This window comes from Symphalangus syndactylus, chromosome 23, assembly GCF_028878055.3.
Source record: "Symphalangus syndactylus isolate Jambi chromosome 23, NHGRI_mSymSyn1-v2.1_pri, whole genome shotgun sequence".
Taxonomy (NCBI): Eukaryota; Metazoa; Chordata; class Mammalia; order Primates; family Hylobatidae; genus Symphalangus; species Symphalangus syndactylus.
In genome coordinates, this window is record NC_072445.2 from 68,802,687 (window position 1) to 68,828,513 (window position 25,827).

Genomic DNA, 25,827 nt, shown 5'->3' on the forward strand with positions numbered 1-25,827 from the left:
GCAAAAACTGAAAAGAGTAAAATGAGAGAAAATTCCGTACCAGTTGAGAGACACAGTAATTTTCAGTAGATTTTAAACTTTGAGTGTGTTTTAAATGTATGTATATAAATAGAAAGGAAGAAAAAAAAAGTTGAAAAAAGGTTTTAAAAATTCCTTTCCCACATTTAGACTCAGTCTTTTTTCCCTTGGCACAAATACGGAAAATATGAATGGGCTATCTTTTTACATCTTTATACTAATGTTCTCTGGTGGTTTCTCAAGTCCCTTTTCTGCCCCGAACTTCTGTGTAGTAGGGAAGCTTCTAGCACAGCTGGCTCTGGCTTGTGTAAGCAAACTCGCAGAGCACTACCATGTCACTCATCACAGAGGATACAACGTTGCCTCAAACAACAAAACCTCTTCTGGCTCAACTACTGGTTTATTGTGCTTTTGCAGTGTGAAATAAAGAGAACAGTGTTTACAGTATCTCCTTTGAAAAAATGTTGTCTCTTGCTTCTTAGCTTGTTCACCATCCTTCTTACCTTCCTTCCCTACCCAGCACCCTTACTCTCAAATTCTGTGTAGCTTAAAGCTAAAAAAATTTTGAATAATGGGCTGGAGATTATCCTGGAAGAGAAATTGCTCTTACCAAATATCCCTGACAGCTCCCCAGACCATTAAATTAATAGCAATGAGTGGAGAGATAAGCAAAACTAATGGCATGCTTAAAGCTTTGTGACAGAGGTTTGGAGTCATCATGATTCTCAGGGTCTCCTGAGATCACTCCTACAGCCCTCCTTTCATTTTCATACTGTAGTGTTTGATTATGTGAAGTCTACCTTCATAGAGAAGTTTGAAGATTAGCTATTAATACAGCTTTGTGATAATGTAGCACCACATTCTTAGAAACTTAAGACAACTTTCTTAGGTATTTAATCCTTAATATATTTTCTGACCTCTTTAAGGTAGTGAAAGACTAGGTTTCATAGGGAATTCACAGATGCAAATTCTGGGTCTTTGTTGATGGTAAGTTTAGAAGCCTTATCAGTTTTTTCGCTGCCACTGTACCACGTATCAGCATCCAGCATTGAGGGAGGCACACTGTTTTCGTATTATACTTGCCTAGATGGCACTGGTACTTCCCTGGATAGTTAACCTGGAACGAAGCAAGAGTAATCTGAAGTAGGGAAAGCAGGTAACATCTCACTTGACTTTAGAAAACTCCCAGGGGAAGCTCCTTTTCTCATTTGTTTTTAAGAACACGTTTACAGATTACCTGTGATTCAAGGCCTTGTCTTATTGACATAAATCTTCAAGGAAAGCCATGTTATTTTGAGTAAAAGAAATGTTGAAACTTAAAATTATGGTCCCTCCCTAGTTTTCTAGGTCATCCAATTTTCAAAGGGTCATAAATATGCCAGGGTACCAAGCTAAGCTTTGTGCATCTTGAAGCTGTGGAAAAATAAAGTGGTTCTTATATTATGGAGATGCACCATTTCCCAAATACCACTAGTGCCAGGGGCAAATTCTGACTTGCCCATTTTCCTCTAAGCTAGATTTTAAGACCAGTAAACTTCTGCCACCTTTCAGTTCTTGAAGAGCTCAGTTTTAGTAGCTCACCTCTTCCTTGTTTGGTCACCAATCATCCTTCTTTCGCTCCAGCTTTTCACTGAACTGGGATGTGTTCTGCCTATGTGTCTTCTTCTGGTGTCTGTTCTTGCTATGAGTTTTCTAGGTGTATTTTCTAAAGGCTTGCCCCTTTCTATATTTTGAGTTTTGTTGTTTGAATGTTTTGTTTCCAGAATTTTGATTCCTTTTCAAATTTGTTGTTTCATTTTAGCCTGCTTATAAAAATGCTTTCTTGTTTTTAGCTGATTTTTTTTTCTTGGTTTCTTTAAGATATATTTAAAAGTCATTGTTAAAGAGAGATGTTTCAAAGTCATTTTCAGAATGCTATCTTATTTTCATGTTCTCTGTAGTAAATGTTCCCTTCAGTTATATTAAATAGTTCTTATTGGTTCTTTCTTGACATTAATGTTCTTTAAAAAAAAAAAAAAATGGTTTGCAAGCCTGTATTACATAGGACCCCTACCCGTCTTGTATTCTTATCCCATATTGTTAATGGTTGTGTGGCTGCCACCATTCAGCCTCTAGGATGCTCTGGTCCAGAACCAGTTCTATACTGGTGGCATAGAGCTTCATCCAGCTCTGATATTGGAAATCTAACAGCTCTGTTCAGTGGAAAAGCCAGCAGGCGTCTGGAGCAGACCCTTGTGTAAAGCTTTGTCTGTTGCCATGTGCCTCTTTTTTTAGACACTTAACTTTATGTTAAATAAAAAAGAAACAACTTCTTTGATCTTTTTTTCATGGGCTGGAAAATTCTGCCTCTGCACTGGATTTTAAGCAGCAAGCCTGACTTAATTCCCTCTTCACTAGGTGCTTTTAGCTGTTATCCTGTTACTCATGGGGGCTGAAATCCCACCTTTGCCTTGAACTCCCAACAAACTTGCAGCTTCAGCCTTACTTTCTGCTTTGCTTTTCAGTAGCTTTGTGTTGTTTTGGGCCAGTCCCACCCAGTCATGCCTTTTTAATTTTCTAATTTAAAATTTCATCATTGCTGTACAGAGAGTGGCAGCAGTGGGAATTGTGGCCTACTGGAATTATTTAAGCTAAGCTGTTTGAACTTCACCTGAAAGCTCTGGGAGCCATTATACTTTTAGGAGGGTGTGACCTGAGTAGGTTTTACAATTTAGAAAGATAATTTTGGTAGCATGGAGGATGGATTGTAGAAAGGCCAGATAGAGACCCGGAAACCTGTTTGAAGAATTTTGCCTATAGGCCAAGGAGTCATGAGAGATCCAAGGTGTTGGTGGGGGGGTAGATTTATAAAGGACATTAGGGTCACCAGGAGGAGTTGTAGTGTACTGGCCTGGATATTCAGTGATGCCCAGATGTCTTGTTTTCACCCTCAGGGCCAGCCCTGTTTCCTAATTATACCTCTCATTAGATTACTCACTGGCTATTTCTTTTTTTTTTTTGGAGGGTGGGGACGGGGATTTCTAACTTTTATTTTAAGTTCAGAGGTACATGTGCAGGATGCGCAGGTTTGTTACATATGTAAACATTTGCCATGGTGGTTGTCTGCAGAGATCATCACATCATCTAGGTATTAAGCCCAGAATTCATTAGCTATTCTTCCTGATGCTCTCCCTCCTCTCATTCCCCACCCTCTGACAGGCCCCAGTGTGTGTTAGTCCCCCCAGTGTGTCCATATGTTCTCATCATTCACCTTCCATTTATAAGTGAGAACACACAATATTTAGTTTACTGTTCTGTTCTGTTAGTTTGCTGAAGATACGGCTTCCAGCTCCATCCATGTCCCTGCAAAGGATATTATCTCATTCCTTTTCATGGCTGCATAGTATTCCATGGTGTATATTTACCACATTTTCTTAATTCAGTCTATCATTGATGGGCATTTAGGTTGATTCCATGCCTTTGCTAATGTGAATAGTGCTGCACTGAACATATGCATGCATGTATCTTCATAATAGAATGATTTATATTCTTTTGGGTATATACCCAGTCATGGGATTGCTGGATAAAATGGTGTTTCTGCCTCTAGGTCTTTGAGGAATTACCACATTGTCTTCCACAATGGTTGAACTAATTTACACTCCCACCAACAGTGTAAAAGCATTTCTTTTTCTCCACAACCTTGCCAGCATCTGTTGTTTTTTGACATTTTAAATAGCCTTTTGGACTGGCATGAGATGGTATTTCATTGTGGTTTTGATTTGCATTTTTCTAATGATCAGTGATGTTGAGCTTTTTTTTTCATATGCTAGTTGGCCACATGTGTGTCTTCTTTAGAGAAGTGTCTATTCATGTTGTTTGCCCACTTTTTAATGGTTTATTTTTTTCTTGTAGATTTAAGTTCCTTATGGAGGCTGGATATTAGACCTTTGTCGGATGGATAGATTGGAAAAATTTTCTTCCATTCTGTAGGTTGTCTGTTTACTCTCTTGATCGTTTCTTTTGCTATACAGAAGCTCTTTAGTTTAATTAGATACAATTTGTCAATTTTTGCTTTTGTTGCAATTGCTTTTGGTGCCTTGGTCATGAAATCTTTACCTGTGCCTATGTCCTGAATGGTATTGCCTAGATTTTCTTCTAGGGATTTTTTAGTTTTGGATTTTACATTTAAGTCTTTAGTCCATGTTGACTCGATTTTTGTATATGGTGTAAGGAAGGAATCCAGTTTCAGTTTTCTGCATATGGCTAGCAAGTTCTCCCATCACCATTTATTAACTAAGGAATCCTTTCCCCATTGCTTGCTTTTGTTAAGTTTGTCAAAGATCAGTTGGTTGTGGGTGTGCAGTCTTATTTTTGGGTTCTCTATTCTGTTTCATTGGTCTGTGTGTCTGTTCTTCTACCAGTACGATGCTGTTTGGATTACTGTAGGCTTATAGTATAGTTTGAATTCAGGTAGCATGATGCCTCCAGTTTTGTTCTTTTTGCTTAGCATTGTCCTGGTTGTTTGGACTCTTTTATGGTTTGATATGAATTTTGAAAGTTTTTCTAATTCCATTAAGAATGTCAATGGTAGTTTAATGGGAATAGCATTGAATATATAAATTGCTTTGGGCAATATGGCCATTTTCATGATATTGATTCTTCCTATCCATGAGTATTTGATGTTTTTCCATTTGTTTTTGTCATCTCTGATTTCTTTGAGCAGTGATTTGTAGTCCTCCTTGAAGGGGTCCTTTACTTCCCTTGTTAGCTGTATTCCTGGGTATTTTATTCTTTTTGTGGCAACATTCATGATTTTGTTCTCAGCTTGCTTGTGGTTGGTGTACAGGAATGCTAGTGGTTTTTGCACAGTGATCCTCAGACTTGGCCGAAGTTGCTTATCGCTTAAAAAGTTTTTGGGCTGAGACAATGGGGTTTTCTAGATATAGGATCATGTCATCTGCAAACAAAGATTGTTTGATTTCCTCTCTTCCTGTTTGAATACCTTATATTTCTTTCCCTTTCCTGATTGCTCTGGCCAGAACTTCTAATATATGTTGAATAGGAGTGGTGAGAGAGGGCATCTTTGTCTTGTGCTGGTTTTCAAGGAGAATGCTTCCAGCTTTTGCTCATTCAGTATGATAATGGCTGTGGGTTTATCATATTCACTGCAACCTCTGCCTCCCGGAATCAAGTGATTCTCCTGCCTCAGCCTCCCAAGTAGCTGGGAATACAGACACCTACCACCGTGTCTGGCTAATTTTTGAATTTTTAGTACAGACGGGGTTTCACCATGTCGGCCAGGCTGGTCTTGGAACTCCTGACCTCAGGTGATCCACCCGCCTCAGCCTCCCAAAGTGCATGGATTACAGGTGTGAGCCACCATGCCTGACCGAAGTATGTTCTGTTAATACCTAGTTTACTGAGAGTTTTTACATGAGGGGATGTTGAATTTTATCAAAGGCCTTTTTTCATCTATTGAGGTAATCATGTGTTTTGTGTCTTTAGTTCTGTTTATGTGATGAATCATATTTATTGATTTGTTTGTGTTAAACCAACCTTGCATCCTGGGGATGAAGCCAACCTGATCATGGTGGATAAACTTTCTGATGTGCTGCTAGATTTGGTTTGCCAGTATCTGGTTGAGGATTTTTGCACTGATGTTCATCAAGGATATTGGCCTGAAGTTTTCTTTTTTTGTTGTACCTCTGCCAGGTTTTGGTATCAGCATGATGCTGGTTTCATAGAATGAGTTAGGAAGGAGTCCCTCATCCTCAGTTTTTTTGGAATAGTTTCAGTAGAAATGGTACCAGCTCCTGTTTGTACCTCTGGTAGAATTCAGCTGTGAATCTATCTGGTCCTAGGCTTTCTTTGATTTGACTGCCTCAATTTCAGACTCATTATTGGTCTATTCAGGGATTCAGTTGCTTCCTGGTTCAGTCTTGGGAGAGTGTATGTGTCCAGGAATTTATCCATTTCCTGTAGATTTTCTAGTTTATGTGCTTATGGGTGTTTGTGGTATTCTTTGATGGTTGCTTGTATTTCTGTGGGGCCAGTGGTGATATCCCCCTTATCATTTCTGATTGTGTTTATTTGAATCTTCTCTGTTTTCTTCTTGATTAATCTAGCTAGCAGTCTATGTTATTAATTTTTTTCCAAAAACCAACCTGAATTTGTTTGTTTTTTTGCAGGTTTTTTCATGTCTCTGTCTTCTTTAGTTCAGCTCTGATCTTGGTTATTTCTTGTCTTCTGCTAGCTTTGGGTTTTGTTTGCACTTGGTTCTCTGGTTCCATTAATTCTGATAGGTTGTTAATTTGAGATCTTTCTAGCTTTTTGATGTGGGCATTTAGTGCTATGAATTTTTCTTTCTTTCTTTCTTTTTTTTTTTTTTTTTTTTTTTTGAGACAGAGTCTCGCTCTGTCACCCAGGCTGGAGTGCAGTGGCATGATCTCGGCTCACTGCAAGCTCCACCTCCTGGGTTCACGCCATTCTCCTGCCTCAGCCTCCAGAGTAGCTGGGACTACAGACACCCGCCACCACGCCTAGCTAATTTTTTGTGTTTTTAGTAGAGATGGGGTTTCACTGTGTTAGCCAGGATGGTCTCAATCTCCTGACCTCATGATCCACCTGCCTCGGCCTCCCAAAATGCTGGGATTACAGGCATAAGCCACTGCGCCTGGCCTGAATTTTTCTTTGAACACAGCTTTAGCTGTGTCCCAGATATTGTGGTATGTTGTCTCTTTGTTCTGATTAGTTTCAAAGAACTTCTTGATTTCTGCCTTCATTTCATTATTTATCCAAGAGTCATTAAGGAGCAGGTGTTTAATTTCCATGTATTAATAGTTGTGTAGTTTTGAGTAAGTTTATTTGTCTTGAGTTCTAATTTCATTGTGCTGTAGTCTGAAAGACTTATAATTTCAGTTCTTTTACATTTCCTGAGAAGTGTTTTACCTCTGATTATGTGATTAATTTTAGAGTAAGTCTCACGTGGCTATGCGAAGAATGTTTCTGGGTGGACAGTTCTGTAAATATCTATCAGTTCCACCTGATCCAGAGCTGAGTTCAGGTCCAAAATATCTTGGTTAATTTTCTGTTTTGATGATCTGTCTAACATTATCAGTGGAGTGTTAAAGTCTCCCACTATTATTGTGTGGGAGGCTAAGTCTTTTTGAAGGTCTCTAAGAAGTTGCTTTATGAACTTGGGTGCTCCTTTATTGAGTGTTTCTATATGTAGGATAGTTAGCTCTTCTTGTTGAATTAAGCCCTTTACCGTTATGTATGCCCTTCTTTGTCTTTTTTTTTTTTTTAATCTGTGTTGGTTTAAAGTCTGTTTTGTCAGAAACTAGGATTGCAACCCCTGCTTTTTTCTGTTTTCCATTTGCTTGGTAAATTTTTCTTCATTTCTTTATTTTGAGCCTATGTGTGTCCTTGCATGTGAGATGAGTCTCTTGAACACAGCATACCAATGGGTCTTGTTCTTTTATCCAGCTTGCCATTCTGTGTCTTTTAATTGGAGCATTTAGCCCATTTACATTTAAAGTTAGTATTGTTATGTGTGGATTAAATTCTGTCATGATGCTAGCTGGTTATTTTGCAGATTTGTTTATGTGGTTACTTCATAGTGTCACTGGTCTGTGTATTTCAGTATGTCTTTGTAGTGACTGGTAACAGTTTTTCCTTTTCATATTTAGTGCTTCCTTCAGGAGCTCTTGCAAGGCAGGTCTGGTGGTGACCAATTTTCTCAGCATTTGTTTGTCTGAAAAGGATCTTATTTCTCCTTCACTTGTGAAGCTTAGTTTGGACAGATATGAAATTCTAGATAGGAAATTCTTTTCTTTAAGAATGTTGAATGTTGGCCACCAATCTCTTCTGGCTGGTAGAGTTTCCACTGAGAGGTCTGCTGTTACAGTCTGATGGGCTTCCCTTTGTAGGTGATCTGGCCTTTCTCTCTGGCTGCCCTCAACATTTTTTCTTTTATTTCGACCTTGGAGAATCTGATGATTATGTGTCTTGGGGATCATCTTCTTATGAAATATCTTACTGGGATTCTCTGGATTTCCTGAATTTGAATGTTGGCCTATCTTGCTAGGCTGAGGAAGTTCTCCTAGATGATAACCTGAAGTATATTTTCCAACTTGGTTCCATTCTCCTCATATCTTTCAAGTATCCCAATCAGTTGTAGATTCATTCTCTTTACATAATCCCATATTTCTCAGAGGTTTTGTTCATTTCATTCTTTTTTCTCTATTCTTTTCCGCCTGTTTTATTTCAGAAAGACAATCTTCAAGTTCTAAGATTCTTTTCTCCACTTGGTCTATTCTGCTATTAATACTTGTGATTGCATTGTAAAGTTCTTGTAGCGTGGTTTTTAGCTTAGCTCTATCAGGTTGGTTCTGTTCCTCTAGACTGGCTATTTTGGCTGTCAGGTCCTGTATGTATTGTTTTCTCATGATTCTTAGCTTCTTTGCATTGGGTTACAACATGCTCCCTTAGCTCAGTAAAGTTCATTATTACCCACATTCTGAAGTCTCCTTCTGTTATTTGAGCCATCTCATCCTCAACCCAGTTCTGAGCCCTTGCTGGAGAGGTACTGCAGTCATTTGGAGGAAAAGGGGCACTCCAGCTTATTGAGTTTTCAGAGTTTTTGTGTTGATTTTTTTTCTCATCTTTGTGGGCTTATTTACAAATGAGTTGCTGACCTTTGGATGGAGTTCTTGTGGTTTTGTTTTTGTTGTTTTATGTTTGTTTGTTTTTAATAGTCTGGCCATTCCAGACCGTAGTTGCCTCAGTTTTTTCAGTACCTATCACCAGTGAAGGCTGTGATATAGCAAAGATGGCAGCTTGCCCCTTCTTCTGGAAGCTTCATCCCACAAGGGTACTGACCTATTGCTGGCCTGAACACACCTGGAGGAGGTGGCTGGAGACCCTGGTTGGAAGTCTCACCCACTCAGGAGGAACAAGATCAGAGACCCACCTAAAAAAACAATCTGGCTGCTTTTTGGTAGAGCAGCTATGCTGTGTTGGGGATCCCTTCAGCCCCTGGTTGGTTTGGGCTCTCCATGGTCCACAGGCTGGACTGGCTGAGAAGCCCAAATAGGGAAGGGGATGACCTGCCCCACCACTCAGGCACTCTGTCCCAGGGTGAAATTAGAGCACTTTAGGACTCATAGAACATGGGGTGGGAGGGGTAGCTGGAGGCCCCAGCTGGGAGGACCCACCCCACAAGGAGAAGTGTAATGGAGTCCTGCTTAAAGAAGCAGTCTGGCCACACCTCTACAAAACAGCTGTCATGGTGGGGAACCCCCTCTGCCCCAGTTGGTTTGGACTCTCCAAAGCTGGCAGGCTGGAATGGCTGAGTTGTCCAACCAACCCAGGTGGTGGCCTTTTCCTCTTCCAGGCACTCCATCCCAGGGAAACATCAGAGCTCTGTCCCTAATACATGCCCTTGGGCATGGCTGGTGGGCCCACCAGGTAGGTCCCGCCCAGTGAGGAGGAATGGATTGATGTCCTGCCTAAAGTAGCAGTCTGGCCATTATCTGGCAAAGCTGCTGTGATTCACTGCTGGGGGGACCCTTCCTCGTTGGGACCCTTTGGACTCTCCAAAGCCCACAGGTTGGAACAGCTGAGTTGTCCAGCAACCCAGGTGGCAGCCTGCCCCTCTCTCCACGGGCTCCGTCTGGTCTCAGGTAATCTCCACTCTGTTGCTGGTGGCCAACTGGAATTCCAAGACAGTAGGTCTTACCTTGTGAGGTGCAGTGGAAGTGGGTCCCGCAGAATGATGCTGCTTGGTTCCCTGGATTCAGCCCCTTTCCTAGGGTATGTGCAGACCTCCCACCTTGCCTGAGCTATAGACATATTTGCTGGGGATCCTGGGGCTGGAGTATCTAAAGCTTCTGGGTCTGTGTGTGTGCCTGAGCAGCTGTTTTGCCAAGACTCCACACTGCTCTGTGTGTCAGACCCAAGGCCCTGGTAGCATGGGCTTACTAGGGGATCTCCTGATCCGTGGGTTGCAAAGATCTGTGGGAGAAGCATGCTTTCCCAGCATCACACAATCACTCATTGCTTCCCTTGGCTGGGGGTGGGGGTTCCCTTGGCTCCATGATGCCCCTAGGTGGGCCATTGCCCCACCCTGCTTTTCTTCATTCTCTATGGGTTGAGTTGTTTTCCTAATCCATTCCAATGCGAGAGCTTAGGTATTTCAGTTGAGGGTGCTGTATTCACTCACCCCTTTCACTCCTCTCCGTGAGTGCCATGGACCGTAGCTGCTTCTAATTGGCCCCTCTCCCTCACTGGCTATTTTGAATTGAACATTGAATGTTGGTTTTCCTTGCTTCTTCTGATCTTCAAATTTATGTTTGCTAGATACTTGTGTGGCATCCCGAATTCCATAGAAGAGTCAGGGTGTGGTATTTAGGAGAAAGAAGCTGAGGTTTAGAGAGGCTGATTTCTTTGCCTGTTGGTTATTGGCAAAATATGGATTTTTAGTTAGTTGTCATAAATAAGTTTCAATGTCAGTTTCTTCTTGTTTCTCATTCATCATTCACACATACACAAGCATCTTTTCACTTACTCAATGGAATTACTTGTCATAGCAAATTAGTATTTTTCTTCCTCTGCTTTGTGATTCTTTTGCTGAACTCCAACTTGGATAGTGATTTTTTTCCTCTTTACTTTGAACTAATTTCTGTTTCTCAATTCCTCTGCTTTCCTACAGTTCCATAGGTACAGGCATCATTCTCTTCCAGCCGCTAGTCTTCAGGTGCTTTGCTTGTTTCTCATCAGCCCGCAGATCCCAAGGAAACAGACATTGACCTGCATTGTAGTAGAATAATCATGAGCAATATTCAAAAGATAGTAAGACATATATCCTGTTCAGTGTGGGGTGTGTTTTCCCGTAAAACCTAAATACTGTATTGCACAGCAATTTAAATATGAAAAAGTTGAAAACACAGCATTCATGTTTTTCCATTTTGGAAAGTATGTGGTGAATAGCTTTTGTTTCTATTAGAAAGATGCTAGTTTTAAAGTAATGTTTAATGCTACTAAACATTAATACCAGAAGTATTAATAACAGTATACTATTACCATTAATTTTTTCCTCTTAGAGAATAATATCTCTTGCTGAATTGCCTAATCACATGCTTATATTAGGTTTGTTACATCATTGTTACTATTGAAATTATGCTCCATTAGAAGCTTAAACATGGAATTTAGAAAAAGGCATCTAGAGAGGAAGAAGCCTTTTGGAAACACTGTCTTCTCTGAGGATCTCTGCCATATTGGATGATTTTGGAACACCCTGCTCTTATTCATTCATTGCCTCAAGAAACATTGCTGTGTTCCCATTATGTGCCAGGCACTGGGTTAGGCACATACTGGTGAACAAGACAGAGGTAGTTCCTGTTATTAAATTTGCCTCTAAAATTCATGGTTTTATGTATGCATGATTTGCTTCTCAAGAGAATGGGCTCTCCAAATGGAGCAGAATAAGCACATTGTTCTTCAAATATCGGTCAGTTGAAGACAACCTTCTTTTCTATTAATTTAATCAGACTTAAACAAAGGGTATACCCTCCTTCAGGTCTTCTGGGCTCATAATGGGCTGATCTATGATCTCTATCCATATTCTTTATTATTTTACAAAGCCTAAATCATTGTACTACTTCCTGACCTAGAGTTCACAAGCCAAAGAGGTCTAATTTTTTTGGTAACATTCTCATATACTAGCCGCCCTGTTTCCTGGAACATTTTTCTTGAGTTGTGTAGATATTTTTCGAGTTCCAGGTGACCATCTCAAAGCGTGGTTACCAGGACTTCACAGCCTCCTAGGGGTGCAAGAACCTCAGGCTTGTACAGAGGGACTCTGCTTTCTACTCTGCTTATTCTTTGTTGAGACTACATTTTCTTGGCTTTTTTAGTGTCAAACCAAAGTCTGGTATCTTTAGGAAACTGAGGATATTCAGCGCCCTGAGACTATGGGTACAGTTTTCTTTGCTCCCCTTCTGTTTGAAATGCATTGTCTTTAAATGGTCCAATTTGAATGTTCTTCCCATTTTTCAAGTCCTTTAGGTAGCCCCAAGAGATCTGGCAGTTTCATATTCCTAAGGTGACTTTCTACTTTTCTGGAAAAACATTAGAGCCTTAGGAGATTTTCATAGTGTATTCCCTTTCCTAGATTGTTTTTAAAACATTAAGTAAGAATAATCTCTAAACTGACCATTGACAGGATCTACTTTGTATATTTTGCTTTTTCAGCTTGTATGTTTTACTCCTACTTTTAGTTTTCTGTCCAAAGTTTCCTGATTATAGTGGGGTGGGAGGTGCTGGAGATGCAGCAGGGCCTGCTGTTGTTGACTGGGAGCTGGAACATTCTCCCAGTTCCAGAGTCCATGTTACTGCTTTCTGAAATGCACTTTGTTACAGTATTTGTCAAGGCCTATGACAGTGCAGGTGAATTATATCCATGGGTTTCCCCCTCATTCTTCCTTGCCCATATGCTCATTTATCCCTTAAAGAATTTTGCAAAAATCATGAGGTGGTATTGACTCTCACAAAGCCACTTTACTTTCTGCCATTGGATTATCTTTATTCCTTTAGTTGGTGTGCTGCCATAGACTTCGCTAGATGTTTCACTGTGGAAATGATATCTAACAGTATCCTGGCAGTTTGAGTTCATCTGCAGTGTGACCATTGGTTACCCTTTTTTTTTTTTTTTGAGATAGAGTCTCACTCTGTCGCCCACGCTGGAGTGCAGTGGCGTGATCTCAGCTCACTGCAACCTCTGCCTCCCGGGTTCAAGCGATTCTCCTGCCTCAGCCTCCCGAGTAGCTAGGATTGCAGGTGCCTGCCACCACGCCTGGCTAATATATATATATATATATATTTTTTTTTTTTTTTTTTTCCTTAGTAGAGACGAGGTTTCACCATGTTGGCCAGGCTGGTCTCGAACTCCTGACCTCAGGTGATCTGCCACCATGCCCAGCCCATTGGTTACCTTTTTATGGGCATTAGTAATCTGTTGGCATTTTCGTCATAGTGCATGTAGTTCTGCAGTATCACTCCTGACTTCTTGAATGCCAGTCATTCTTAGCAATTTGTTGACATTTTAGTTTGCCTGTTAGATCTAGAGACTCCTTGATATTTACCAGTGTTCCTACCTACCTGTCTCAAACAGCAGTTTGAGACTTGGAACCTGCTTTGTGTCTTCCACAGCAAATAGAGAGAAAATGTGTGGCTGTTCCTTTCCCGGGCCTCTGCATCCCTCCTGTGCCTACTTCCCTAGCAGCCTTCTCTCTGTATCTGGTTGCTCTTCTTATTTATTTTGCATTTTTGTCCTGGAACCCCACTCTGTTCTTTCTTGAGCATTATTTTAATTTTACTCCATTTTGTTAAAGGCACCTTTTCCCATTTTCCTTCTGCTTGCCAGTGTATCATACAGTTCTTGTTGGTTTTGAGCTTCTGGTCCTTTCCAAGTCTTTCAATAAAATATTTCTAGTGAAACGTAGGTATCTCATGAGGGTTTACTTATTTTAAAAAGGCTCTTTTACATTTCTCTCACAGCTTAGGTTTTTTAAAAATATTCCTTCTAAAATTAATTTACTATCTGCTATTTTTGAAGGAGAGAGGTCAAGAGAAATCGAGGTGAGGAAGGAGGGAAAACAGCTTATTATCCACATAATATGATGTTGCTTTGGCCTCTCTTGTTTTGTGACTTACAAAGACTTGAATATACCACTTGCCAGTGGGATTGAAGGCTCCAGACACTGAGTTATTTGTCCTGCCTGGAAACCTTAGCTCTACTTCGTGTCTTAAATGAACTCTCCCATATGGATAGTTGAGACTTACATTGTTGTAACCACAGGCCATGTTGTGGCGTCTCAGTCATTGAAGCATTTCAGCGAGTCCTCTTTTTTTTGTTGTTGTTGTCATTTTATCTATTAACTAAAGAATTATTATCTATTTAGATGCCAAGGTTATTGCTGTCTTCCTACTTTAATGTTCTAGTAGTGACCATTTTAAATGTAATTATAGTATTCATAAAAGAAAGTAAAACTTTATAATATTATAATAATGAAGACTATATGATGTTTACTGTGTTTCAGTCTCTTTATATGCAGCTGAAGTGACTTTTCATTATTTACTATAATCTGGGTGGTAACTGGCAGCAAACATTAAATCTTCTATTTATCTCTTGATTATTTTCCAACAAATATTTTTAATCCCTGATTTTTAATCCCCAGGGTACAGGCCATTGGCTAAATACCCCTCATATAATCAGTCCCTTTATTCACTCCTGTGCTTTCACTCTCTGCCAACAGAGATTGGGGATGTTAACTCATCTTGGTAGATATATGATCAAAATAACTCAGATTAAAGTTATAAACATTACAAAATGCATGTGAAAGCTGATTTCATTGTTCAATTTTTGATTATATGTACAACTCTAGTGTCATGTTAATGCCTTAGTGTATTTATGTACTTTCGGAGCTTTGTCATTGAGGTCAGGAGCCTATTGAATGACCCAAACCATTGAGCAATTGGTTATGTAGCAATAATGCTTTTAGGTTACACACGTGCAGATTTCAAAATGGCTGATGCAAGCTTATTTATCTGGCTGGATATAGGTGGTGAGAGAGATTTAGTGACTTTTCTTCTTTAAGCACATTCTAAAATACTGAAATTTTGTCACTACCACTTGATTTACAAGAGATGTTTTAACCTTTCTTATGCCATGGACTCCTTCAGCAATCTGGTGAAGTCTATGGATATTCTCAGAATAATGTTTGCAGAGGTATAAAACCAAATGTGTAGAATTGCCAAGGAAACGGACTCTTAATCTGTTAATATACTTAAAAACCAGGTTTGTGATATAATAATGTGCCATAACACATTATAGCACAAGACCTGGCAGTGGGCCTGGTAAACACTGGAACTTAAGCAGTGATGGGCACAAGTGATGCCTCCAGGCATCTGCAGCGACTGTGTGGTCCTGTTGAAATGCCTTTGTCTCTATTGGTGGAGAGGTCACAAGTGCTATTACTACTGGGGATTGTGGCTTACATTCAAAACAGAAGGGAACTCAGAATTTCAGATAGAATTTAGTGAAAATGAAGACATGCATTTTTAAATTTTTTAATCCAAATTTGTGTGCTCTCCTGAGTTTTATCCATGGACCCTGTGAATTCTTGGTTAAGTATTCCTGCTATAATAAATTCCATTGGGTAAGTCGATTTGTTATTTCTGTTTATCTGTAAAGAACCTCTGTGAGTTTTTCTCTGGAAAAACCTGGGTAGTTACTTCTGGTGCCATTTTCTTATACAGAAATCATGACAGGTTTTTCTGTATTTATCAGCAACTGATAAACTCTAAAATGACAGACAAAAGACATCTAATATGGCTAATTTCTGATAATTGGAGTCACAAAGTATTTTTAAATTAAGATTTTCTAAAAAAAAAAAACCCCAGGAGACTTAGTTTAATAGTTGTTTTAAATAATTTTAACTAATTAGAACAAATTAGAATTTATTTTAAAATATATATTTTTTAACTGAAAAAGAATGAAAGACTTTCAGGAATGGGACCAGAGTTCTCAGAGGATGTGGAAGTGGCAAAGAATTGTGACCAAGGAGTTATAACTGAAGTCAGGGTGCGGGGTGCATAACCCAACATTTTAGAAATGAAGGTTCTCAAACTCAAGGAATGTTGGTGGGGCTGCTGTTCTTCGTTTTGGAGTAAGTCAGAAGAGCCGGCAGACTTGGTGAGGTGGTTAAAGCGTGGTCAGCCTTCCAGAGCAGCGGCTGAGTCCTTAGAAAAAGGCAAGAGCTGGAGGGTGCTGTGAGAACAGAGCCCCACATATGCTTTCTACTCTGACTTGTGAGAGTTCCAATTCGCCTCTGTGGCTAAAATGTAAACACATGACAAAAATCAATACCATTATTTCGACAAATATTTTCCAGCCCTCCTGTGTGCTAAGCAGTAGGGGTGAGAGATGGAAAGCCATGACCCCCACGGTGTGAAGAGTGGACGGACAGACAGAAGCAGTGTGTGCAGCCTTGCCTCTCATCAGAGTCACTGGGAGCAGGGTGCATTTGGGGATTGTTACCTTGTCCTGTGTAATCAGTGTTCTGATTCCCTATGAGAGCCCTTAGTCTACTTTGAGCATTTCGAAACTCTAATGGAACTATACCTTAATATGCCTTGAGCATACAAAGGCAAACAAAGATGTCACGTTTGTTTAGTCGGGTTAGCATTTGTCACTCTGGAGTAACAACCCTATGACTGTATGATGTTCCAAATTGTAATTATAAACATTTTTGAAGAAAAATATAATCGCAGTAGAATAAGGAAAAATCATACAAAATTGGGGTTGTGAGTGTGAGGAAGAAAAGTTTCTGAACTACAGAGCTGGGCCTTGGGCTGGGCTGGAGGCAAATAGAAGAGGCTGGGAGTGTAGCACTGGTGAAAGGGCCCAGATAAAGTGATGCTGTCCTCTGCTCCAGAGCTGCTGCTGGCTCCCCAGTGCCCACTGAACAAACTATAGACCGGCATATATAATTTGCTCCAGAATAGCTTCTACTTACATTACATAAATATAGCACTTTATTCCCCAAACATTGCCAGTGCATTTGTCTCTCCTTTTGCTCATGCTGATGATCCCTGCCCCCATTAGAATGTCTCATCCTCACCTTTCCAAATCCCCACTCCCCCAGTCCCTATCCCCCACCCCTGCCCACCCCGTGGACCCTATTTTTTCTTTTTAATTTAAGTCTGGGATACATGTGTAGGACGTGCAGGTATGTTACACAGGTAAACACGTGCCGTGATGGTTGGCTGCACCTATCATCCCCTCACCCAGTATTAAGCCCTGCATGGATCAGGTATTTATCCTGATGCTCTCCCTCCTCCCACCTCCCTGACAGGTCCCAGTGTGTGTTGTTCCCCTCGCTGTGCCTGTGGACCCTACTTTGATCTGTCCATGTCATCTGTCCCTCCTTTGGATCTCTATCCTGCCACTCCCACATTTTGTAACCATCTCAGGATGCCTTTCTTAATCCTTGTGGCCTCCCTTTTGTAGCCTCTTCAAACCTCTGTCTAATCAACACCCATAAGCAGGCTACAGGAGGGCAAGGCAAGGCCCTGTCTCTTTCACCTTTGGATTTCCTAGAATCAGAACCTGTGGCTTGCTCGTGGTAGGGTAGCACCTTCTCTTGATTCCTTCCCTGCCCACTGAGCTGCAGTGCTTCTAGGTCCACACCTGCCTGACTCCTATCCAGCTCTGGAGGGGGACGGAGGTGGGGGAAAGATTTGCATCTGGCCCCAGCTGCTAAGTAAATGTCAGCTCTGCTGAGCTGCTAACTGGGAAAAACTGGTTCATGATGGAAAGTAATGTTTTATTGTTGCTGTCCTTGATTAATAACTTTCACTTACAGAGAAGCAGTAAACAGTGCAGCTGCTTGTGTGGTCTTATGCATTTCCAGCTCACTGGTATCATGAGCCTCCTCTTGTGTCTGTGAAATCAAATGTTAGAGGAAAAGATTTCCTGTTCTCTGGTTATCTTTTACCACATTTAGTTCTTTTGCAGACAAATCTTTTTCCAACACCACATTTGTAGTAGGAAACTTTGGCGCATTCATTGAGATTTTTTAAATGGAATTTACTCTATATATAAAGTTTGTTCTGTTCTTAATTGTGTACTGAAATCTTTGGGGAATTATATGCCTAAACTTCAGACTGAATGCTGTCTTATTCATTCAAGTAATATTCCTGAGTACTCTCCATGTGGCAGGTATTCTAAGTGGTGGGAGCAATGAGAAAAAACGAACAGAACCCTTAACCTCATGGAGCTAACAAGCTCCCTAAACCAATGAAGATGCTTTCTCTGTACTTAGAGTCCAGTGGACTGAGAACTCCGAAGTGAAGCACGCCAGGGGAGAATGAGGTGAAGGTAGAGATGGCCAGGTCCAGGAAGGCCTCTTGGGGGAAGGAAGGGAGGATTGAACCCTGGGGAAAATGTTCTGAGTAGAGGGAAGGGGCAACACCCAGGCCCTGAGATGAGAGGAAGTCAAACTGGAAAGGACAAATCACTTGGAACTTAGAGGCCGCCCCACTGAAGCATACGGGACTGAAGAGGCAAACAACGTATGTTACAAGCAATTTTGCCTGTCTTCACATTCCTACCTATATTCTTCTTGTTGTTTCAGCTGAAAAGCCTGTAAAGTGTTCATTCAGCCTTACTCATTAATTTGTTGTGGACTTCTGCTGTGTTTGAAATGTTTTTCCTTACTAAAATTGTTATTCAAATACCTTCCCTTAATTCATTTACACTTTAGAAGATAATATTTCTATTAACATTTACAGGATAATTAAATATATAAATGTATATTTCATCTAATTTCTTTTTTTCTTTCTGTCTTTTTTTTTTTTTTTTTTTTTTTTGAGATGGAGTCTCACTCTGTCGCCCAGGCTGCAGTGCAGTGGCGCAGTCTCAGCTCACTGCAAGCTCTGCCTCCCGGGTTCACGCCATTCTCTTGCCTCAGCCTCCCGAGTATCTGGGACTACAGGCACCTGCCACCACGCCCTGCTAATTTTTTTGTATTTTTAGTAGAGACGGGGTTTCACCGTGTTAGCCAGGATGGTCTTGATCTCCTGACCTCATGATCTGCCCGCCTTGGCCTCCCAAAGTGCTGGGATTACAGGCATGAGCCACCGTACCCGGCCAATTTCTTATAAATAAATGAACTTTCTCTTCACATGGCTTTCTGTTTTAAAATTATACAGATATATTTTTACCTCTGTACAATTCTTGGGGATTTAATGGTGAACAGAAATAGTCAAGGGCCCTGCTGCTGTAGAGTTTACAGTCTAGTGGGGGTAGGGGCTGTTTGTGATCTTTTTCATTTACCCCAGCTTTTGCTTTCAGTAGATTTCAGAATTTTAAAAATGTGTGCTCTTTAATTGTATTAATATTTTGAATTAAGAGTACAGTATGTGGGGAGGAAATATGAGGGAGACGCAGTGGGTCAGTCTTGGCAGACCACTCACACTAGACTCCTGATGACCATAGCCGCTTCTCTCTCTGAACCCGAAATTTACCCCTCCCAGACTGCCATTTGAGGAAGAGAGCTAGTCCATGATGAGAGACTCGGGACCACGGCGAGGAGTTGGAACACTATAAACCCCTAAGAGGGGAGTGGGCCTTGCAGAGAGCTCCAGAATGGTGCCTGATCAGCAGTCTCTCAGGATCTTCCAGGATCCTGGCTTCAGGAGCTGGAATGTTACTTGCTGTGCTTCTTGGGAAAAGAGTCACATGTGTGACATTTCTGACCTCAAGGATTCAGTTTTGGTGGTCATTTTAAATATGTAAAATTGTGAGCACTATAGTTACCAACACATGACAACCACTCGACTAATTAGACACAATCTATTTTCTCTTGTAATCATCTAATATAAGTAATAGTTTGTCATTATTATGACTAGTCAATATATTATATGTTAATAGTGGCATTTATCTTATCCTACTTGGTTAGAATGCCCTCTTTCATCTCTGTTCAATTTCACATAGTTATCAAATTAACATTTAGTTATAATGAGTTTGGAGAGGTAAAAGGGCTTCAGTGATCCTGGAATGATTGTTATCATTTGTTTTATTTGCTGTGAGGTCTAGCACAGTGAACTCAGGCCTTCACTGACGCAGCTTTAAAAGCACATGGGATTTACATTCCATTTTGTAGACTACAGAATTGACACGCAAACTTTCAGCATCTATATCTGGTCCCTTTCAATCTATTTAAAGGACTAATTCTAATTTTCTGTTTCCTTTAAGAAAGGCTATGATTTACCACTCCTAAATAAATGTGGACAATTCTTTGGGTATCTGTTTATATCTTTGAATGTTGATAAGTTAACTTTATATTTGAACCTAAATTTCCTGTTTCCTATGACTTTAAATTTTTCTCTCATTTCTCTGGCTTTGCTACTCGCCCCTGAGACTGCCCCGACTGTGCCTTAAGAATGAATATTCCATCACAGTGTCTTTGGATGTTTTAGTAACTATCTCCTCCCACTGCACTTCGATTATGTCTAAGATTCCTCTTCTGCACTCTGAATTCTGACTGCTTATATAGTGTAACTGTTAAAACTATTGTTATGCTAAAGCTTTGAAATTTATATAGAGTTTTATCTGTCTTGCCCTTTGAAATTTTACCTTTTATTTCAGTAATATTAAATTATCAAACTTGTTTCGTCATTCTGATAGCTCATTTTCTTTCCTACTGGTTTTTGTGTTTTTATTTTGATGTCTGTATATTTGACATTTAGATTTCTCATTAGTTTAAACACTGTCTTCATTCACTCAGCAAATACTGTGCCAAGCCGTGCTTCAGGCATGGGAGACACTGCGGAGAACAAGATGAAACCCAGCTCCCATGGAGCTTACGTTTTAATGGGGGAGATAGATCATCAATAAGTAAACAGATAAAAGTTTAAAGTTAAGGTGAAATGAAGCAGGATAAACACAGGGGTGGATAAGGATAGAATGGCAAAGACGGGATGTTTTTAGAGAGGGAGGCAGGGAAGTGGTGAGGGGCACAGCATAAGAGGGGTCAGCAGCATGAAGGCTCCAGGCAGGACCAGCTGACACCAGACTAGGACCGCAGGGTGGCTGGAGAGGCTGCATCATCGTAGTGGGGGATGAGTGTGGTAGGTTATGAGGTCAAGTACCAGGGTGCCAGGTGGGGAAGGACTCAAATTGAACTAGTTAGAGGTTCCTGCAGTGGTTCCCATGAAAGGTGATGCCAGACTAAATTAAGGTGTGGGCTAAGTGTTGGGAACTGGTTAGATTTCAGTGAACTGCTCAGGGAAAGAAGTGTTAGGGAAGATTTCTAGGTTTTGCTTGGAATGGGTGCTATTTACAGAGAGGGAGGGGCCGTGGGAAGGAAGAGCTTTGGAGACGGCTTCAGGAACCCTGTTTGGGGCCGTCTCAGTGGGACATGTGAACATATGAGAGGCTGCTGCTCCAAGAGGTGTCCTGGAGGTGGGCCTTTGGGCCCATTTGGACAGATGGTGGATTGAGACCTCGGACTGAGTGATGACACAGCTGGAGGGTGGGTCGGGGGAGAAAACCCTCAGCACTGAGCCCAGGGCTGGAGTCGGGGTGCAGGGGACCTGGTAGACCTGCGGGCACTGGAGAATTGATGCCAATCGAGTGGAAAGAAACTGGAAGAATATGGGATGTGGGAGCCCACTGAGGAAATATTTCAAGAAGGCGAGTCTGGGCAGTATTTTGTAGGCTTGGAGTATTTTGTAGGCTTGGAGTATTTTGCAGGCTTGGAGTATTTTGCAGGCTTGGAGTATTTTGTAGGCTTGGAGTATTTTGTAGGCTTGGAGTATTTTGTAGGCTTGGAGTATTTTGTAGGCTTGGAGTATTTTGCAGGCTTGGAGTATTTTGTAGGCTTGGTTTGTTTTTTTTTTATCAGTCTGATTTTTTGTTCTCCTTATTAGGTGAAATAAGATTTTTACTGCTAACTTGGTCTGCATGCCTCTGAAAATGCAGCTCTCTTTGTGATTGGAAGCATACTTCATAATCATCCCATAGTATTGAGAAGATAGAGAAGAAGATAATGATAAAACACAACCACAACCAAAACCCTACTCATTTTGGCTCCCAGTTGTAACTATGGTTTAGTTTTGGGGGTTTGGAAGCTTCTTCTGCAAAGGTCCAGATAGTAAATATTTTCTGCTTCCTGGTAAATACCTCTGTTGCAGCTATTCAAGCCTGCTGTCATAGTGTGGAAACAAGCATAGAAAACCTGTAAACAAATGAATGTTTGTAGGGCTGTGACCTATAAAACTTAATTACAAAAGCAGGTGGTAGGTCAGATTTGGCCTGTGGCTGTAGCTCTCTGGACCTTCCATGTTTTCATGTGTTTCAGAATCACACTTCTAACCTTTTGTTTTACTTAAAAATAATCTCTCTCTCTCTCTCTCTCTTTAACCTACGGTTCATTTTGAGACAGAGTCTTGCTCTGTTGCCCAGGCTGGAGTGCAGTGTCATGATCATAGCTCACTGCAGTATCGACCTCCTGGGTTCAAGTAATCCTTCTGCTTCACCCTCTTGAGTAGCTGGGACCACTGGTATGTGCCACCACAGCCAGCTAATTTTTTTTACTGTTAATTTTTTTTGTAGACATGGGACCTTGCTGTGTCGCCCAGGCTGGTCTTGCTCTCTGGGGCTCAGCCGATCCTCTGGCCTCAGCCTCCCAAAGTGTTGGGACCACAGGTGTGAGCCACTGCACCTGGCCAACACTTCTAAGCTTTAGGAATTAATCAGTCACACTGTACTGTTCAGATTTTCTTTTTTAAGGAAACCACTTAATTTGTTACTTTATGTTATAAAACACTTTGTAATCAATTAGATTTTATCAGCTAATCTTATCCTGTAGCATGTTGAATATCAAACACATATGCTTAATTCTCTCTGGAGTTACCTAAAAATCTGCAAACACGCAACCATCCTTCCCCCCATGCTCCCCTATCTTATTTACTATCTTTAGTCTAACAGTGCTTAATTCTTTTCCATGAGTTATGTGCTCTAAATAATGACCTATTAGTTAACTAAATTGGATTCCCTAGCATAAGTGAAAACTTTCATGTTGTACAGCTTCCTTATTCTATGTTATAATGGTTAAGGTGCTTATGCGAGGATGTGTGGTCCACTGTGAATGTAACATATCCATATATAATCTATTCAATGTATAGAACATTCACCACAAATATAACATGTGGTGCCACCACTTGCTGTAGCTTCTCTGTGTCAGTGTAAATACTTAACCTGTTCTTAGGATTAAATAATATATACTCGCAGAATGCCTAGGATGATATGCATGTGTCTGGTACTGAGTACTTAAGAAATACTAGCTATTCCTTCTTGGAGCTGTTTAGGCAGTATTTACATAAATGAAAAACTAGTCAAGGAAAGAGAAAAAACTCACAACATTCTCATTGTTGTTCAAATTTGACTGGTCCCTTGAAAAAGACTGCAAATACCATGGGATAAGAACTTATACCTAAAAATATTTTGAGTACAGACACTTGATGTCAGAGAAGATCTTCAGAAAGATCTAGTTTAAAGTTTCTTAATCTGCAATCCACAAATCTCTGGAAAGCATAGGCAGTTGTTTGTGTCTGTGTGTGCGTATGTGTTTCTCCTCAGAGCATCTGGCTTTTGTGAGGCCCTCACAGAGGCAGTGGCTGAATCCTGCTGTTGTGGCGAGCATCATCCAGGGACTCGCTTGGAGTCCCGGTTCTGCAGCTCCTGGGAAGTGTGGCTTTTAGCAACTCCATCTTTCTGAACCGCAGTACCTAGTTTCTGTTCTCCTGGGATTGTTACAAAGCTCGAACAAAAGCACTTTTGAATTGCAAAGTGTCATATAAATTACAATTGTGGCACTGCTGTGGTGAGGAAACTACGGCCAGCGGAAGTGGCTGAGTGATCTGCTCAATGGCCACTACCAATGGTCCCAGAGCCCTGACACCCCCTCTCCCAAGGCCTTCTCAATGCACCGTTTCCTCAAAAGAAGGCCGTGGCTTTTCCTGATAACAAAATGACCCACTGCGGAAACCATTCAACAGGGAAAAACTGGCCTTTTCAACAAATGGTGCTGGAACAACTAGATACCCATCTGCAAAAAATGAAGTTGAACCCCTAACCACACACAAAATTTAACTCAAAATAGATCATAGAATTAAGTACATGAAACAAAACTATCAAACTCTTGGGATAAAACATTAGGAGTAAATCTTCCTGATCTTGGGTTAAGTAAAGTGTTTTTAGATATAACACTGTGAAAGCACACACAACTAAAGAAAAAGTAGATAAATGAGACTTCTGTGCTTCATAAGACACCTGTAAGAAAGTGAAAAGACATTAGCCCAGCACTGTACCGCATGCCTGTCTTCCCAGCTATTCAGCAAGAGGGTGAGGTAGGAGAATCACTTGAGCAGGTTTTGAGGCTATAGTTTGCTATGATTATGCCTGTGAATAGCCACTGCACTCCAGCCTGGGCAACATAGTGAGACCCTGTCTTTAAAAAAAAAAAGGAAGTAGGCCGGGCACAGTGGCTCATGCCTGTAATTCCAGCACTTTGGGAGGCCAAGGTGGGTGGATCACAAGGTCAGGAGTTCGAGGCCACCCTAGTCAACATGGTGAAACCCTGTCTCTACTAAGAATAAAAAAATTAGCTGGGTGTGGTGGTGCATGCCTGTAATCCCAGCTACTCAGGAGGCTGAGGCAGGAAAATTGCTTGAACCAGGGAGGCAGAGGTTACCGTGAGCCGAGATCACGCCATTGCACTCCAGCCTGGGCGACAGAGCAAGACTCCATCTTAAAAAAAAAAAAAAAAAAAAGTAAAAAGACAACCATGATAATTGGAGGAAAGATTGCAAGTCACGTATTTGATAAGGGACTTGTATTCAGAATATATATATATATAAACTTTTACAACTCAACAAATGACCCAATTTAAAAATGGCTAAAGGATTCAAATACACATTTCTACAAAAACAAGATACAAATGGCTGATAAGCATATGAAAAGATGCTGAACACTACTTATTAGGAAAAAGAAAAACCACAATGAGATACCACTTCACACCACTAGGATGGATATAACAAAAAAGACCACAGCAAGTCTATGTAGGATGTGGAGAAATTGGAGCTCTTATTCATTGATGGTGAGAATGTGAAATGATCCAACCATTTTGGAAAATGGTCTGATAGTTCTTCAGAATGTTAAATATAGTGTTACTGTATGACCCGGCAACTACATTCCTAGGTATATACTCAACCAAAGTGAAAACATGGTAAGCGAAGGAAGCCAGTCACTAAAAACCACCTACTATATGATTCCATTTGTATGAAATATCCACAGTAGGCGAATACACAGTGACAGGGCTGTTGGGGTCAGAGTTAGAGTTGGGGACCAGGGAGTGGCTGCTGATACTGGGCACTGAGGTACTATCAACGGAGTTTCTTTTTGGGGTGATGAAAATGTTCTGGGCTTAGATGGTGTTGATGATTGCATATACTGCTGTGAATATACTAAAAACCACTGAATTGTAAACTTTTAAAAGGACGAATTTTATGGGTGCGAATTATATCTTAACGAACCGTTATTAGAAAAGAATAAAAATAACAGGCTTCCAAATTTGCCTTCTTACCTTTGAAAGATTGTGGATGAAACATACTTTTTTTCTTTTGATCTCCCGGCAGCCAGATGACCTTTACTCACAGGCCTAAATGACATGAGTTTAGTGGTCTAAATAGGGTCCCTGGTGAGCAGTTGCCTGAATACCATTTGCCCATACCAGGGGACAGCTTCTGCTCCAGGGCACACACGCAGGACCCAGCAGTAACGAAGGCCAGTGACCTTACCCCTCAAAGGGGTTTTTCCAGGTGAGGATTCACGAGGCAGCAGGGGAAGCCTGTTTGTACCGTGCCCAGCTATATTAGCCTACGAATAAACCAGTGACAAAGATTTTGAGCCTTATTATTTTAGGGGATTTAATATTAGAGTATTTTGTTCATTATGTGTAAATAGAATAATTTCAGAAAGCATATCAGTCACACTTGTTTTTAAAAAGTGCTCTAAAGAACTGCAAAATATTGAATTATTCCTCAGCATTCTCTTAGAAGTTAGTTCATATATACATTAGCATTTTGCTGTATGCTCTGTGTCTCACATTAAAAAAAGGTTATACATTCGTGTAATAGATTACAAATTGATTATTGTACCTTTAAAATAGAAAATAAAACAACCCTTTTAAAATTCAACTGTGT

The 25,827-nt window shown here is 40.7% G+C and overlaps 1 protein-coding gene across 3 annotated transcripts in view; it reads left to right on the forward strand.

Annotated features, from left to right (window-relative positions):
• The window catches only part of GMDS (GDP-mannose 4,6-dehydratase), a 629,847-nt gene that overhangs the window by 266,571 nt on the left and 337,449 nt on the right, over positions 1-25,827 (forward strand). The window lies entirely within an intron of this gene.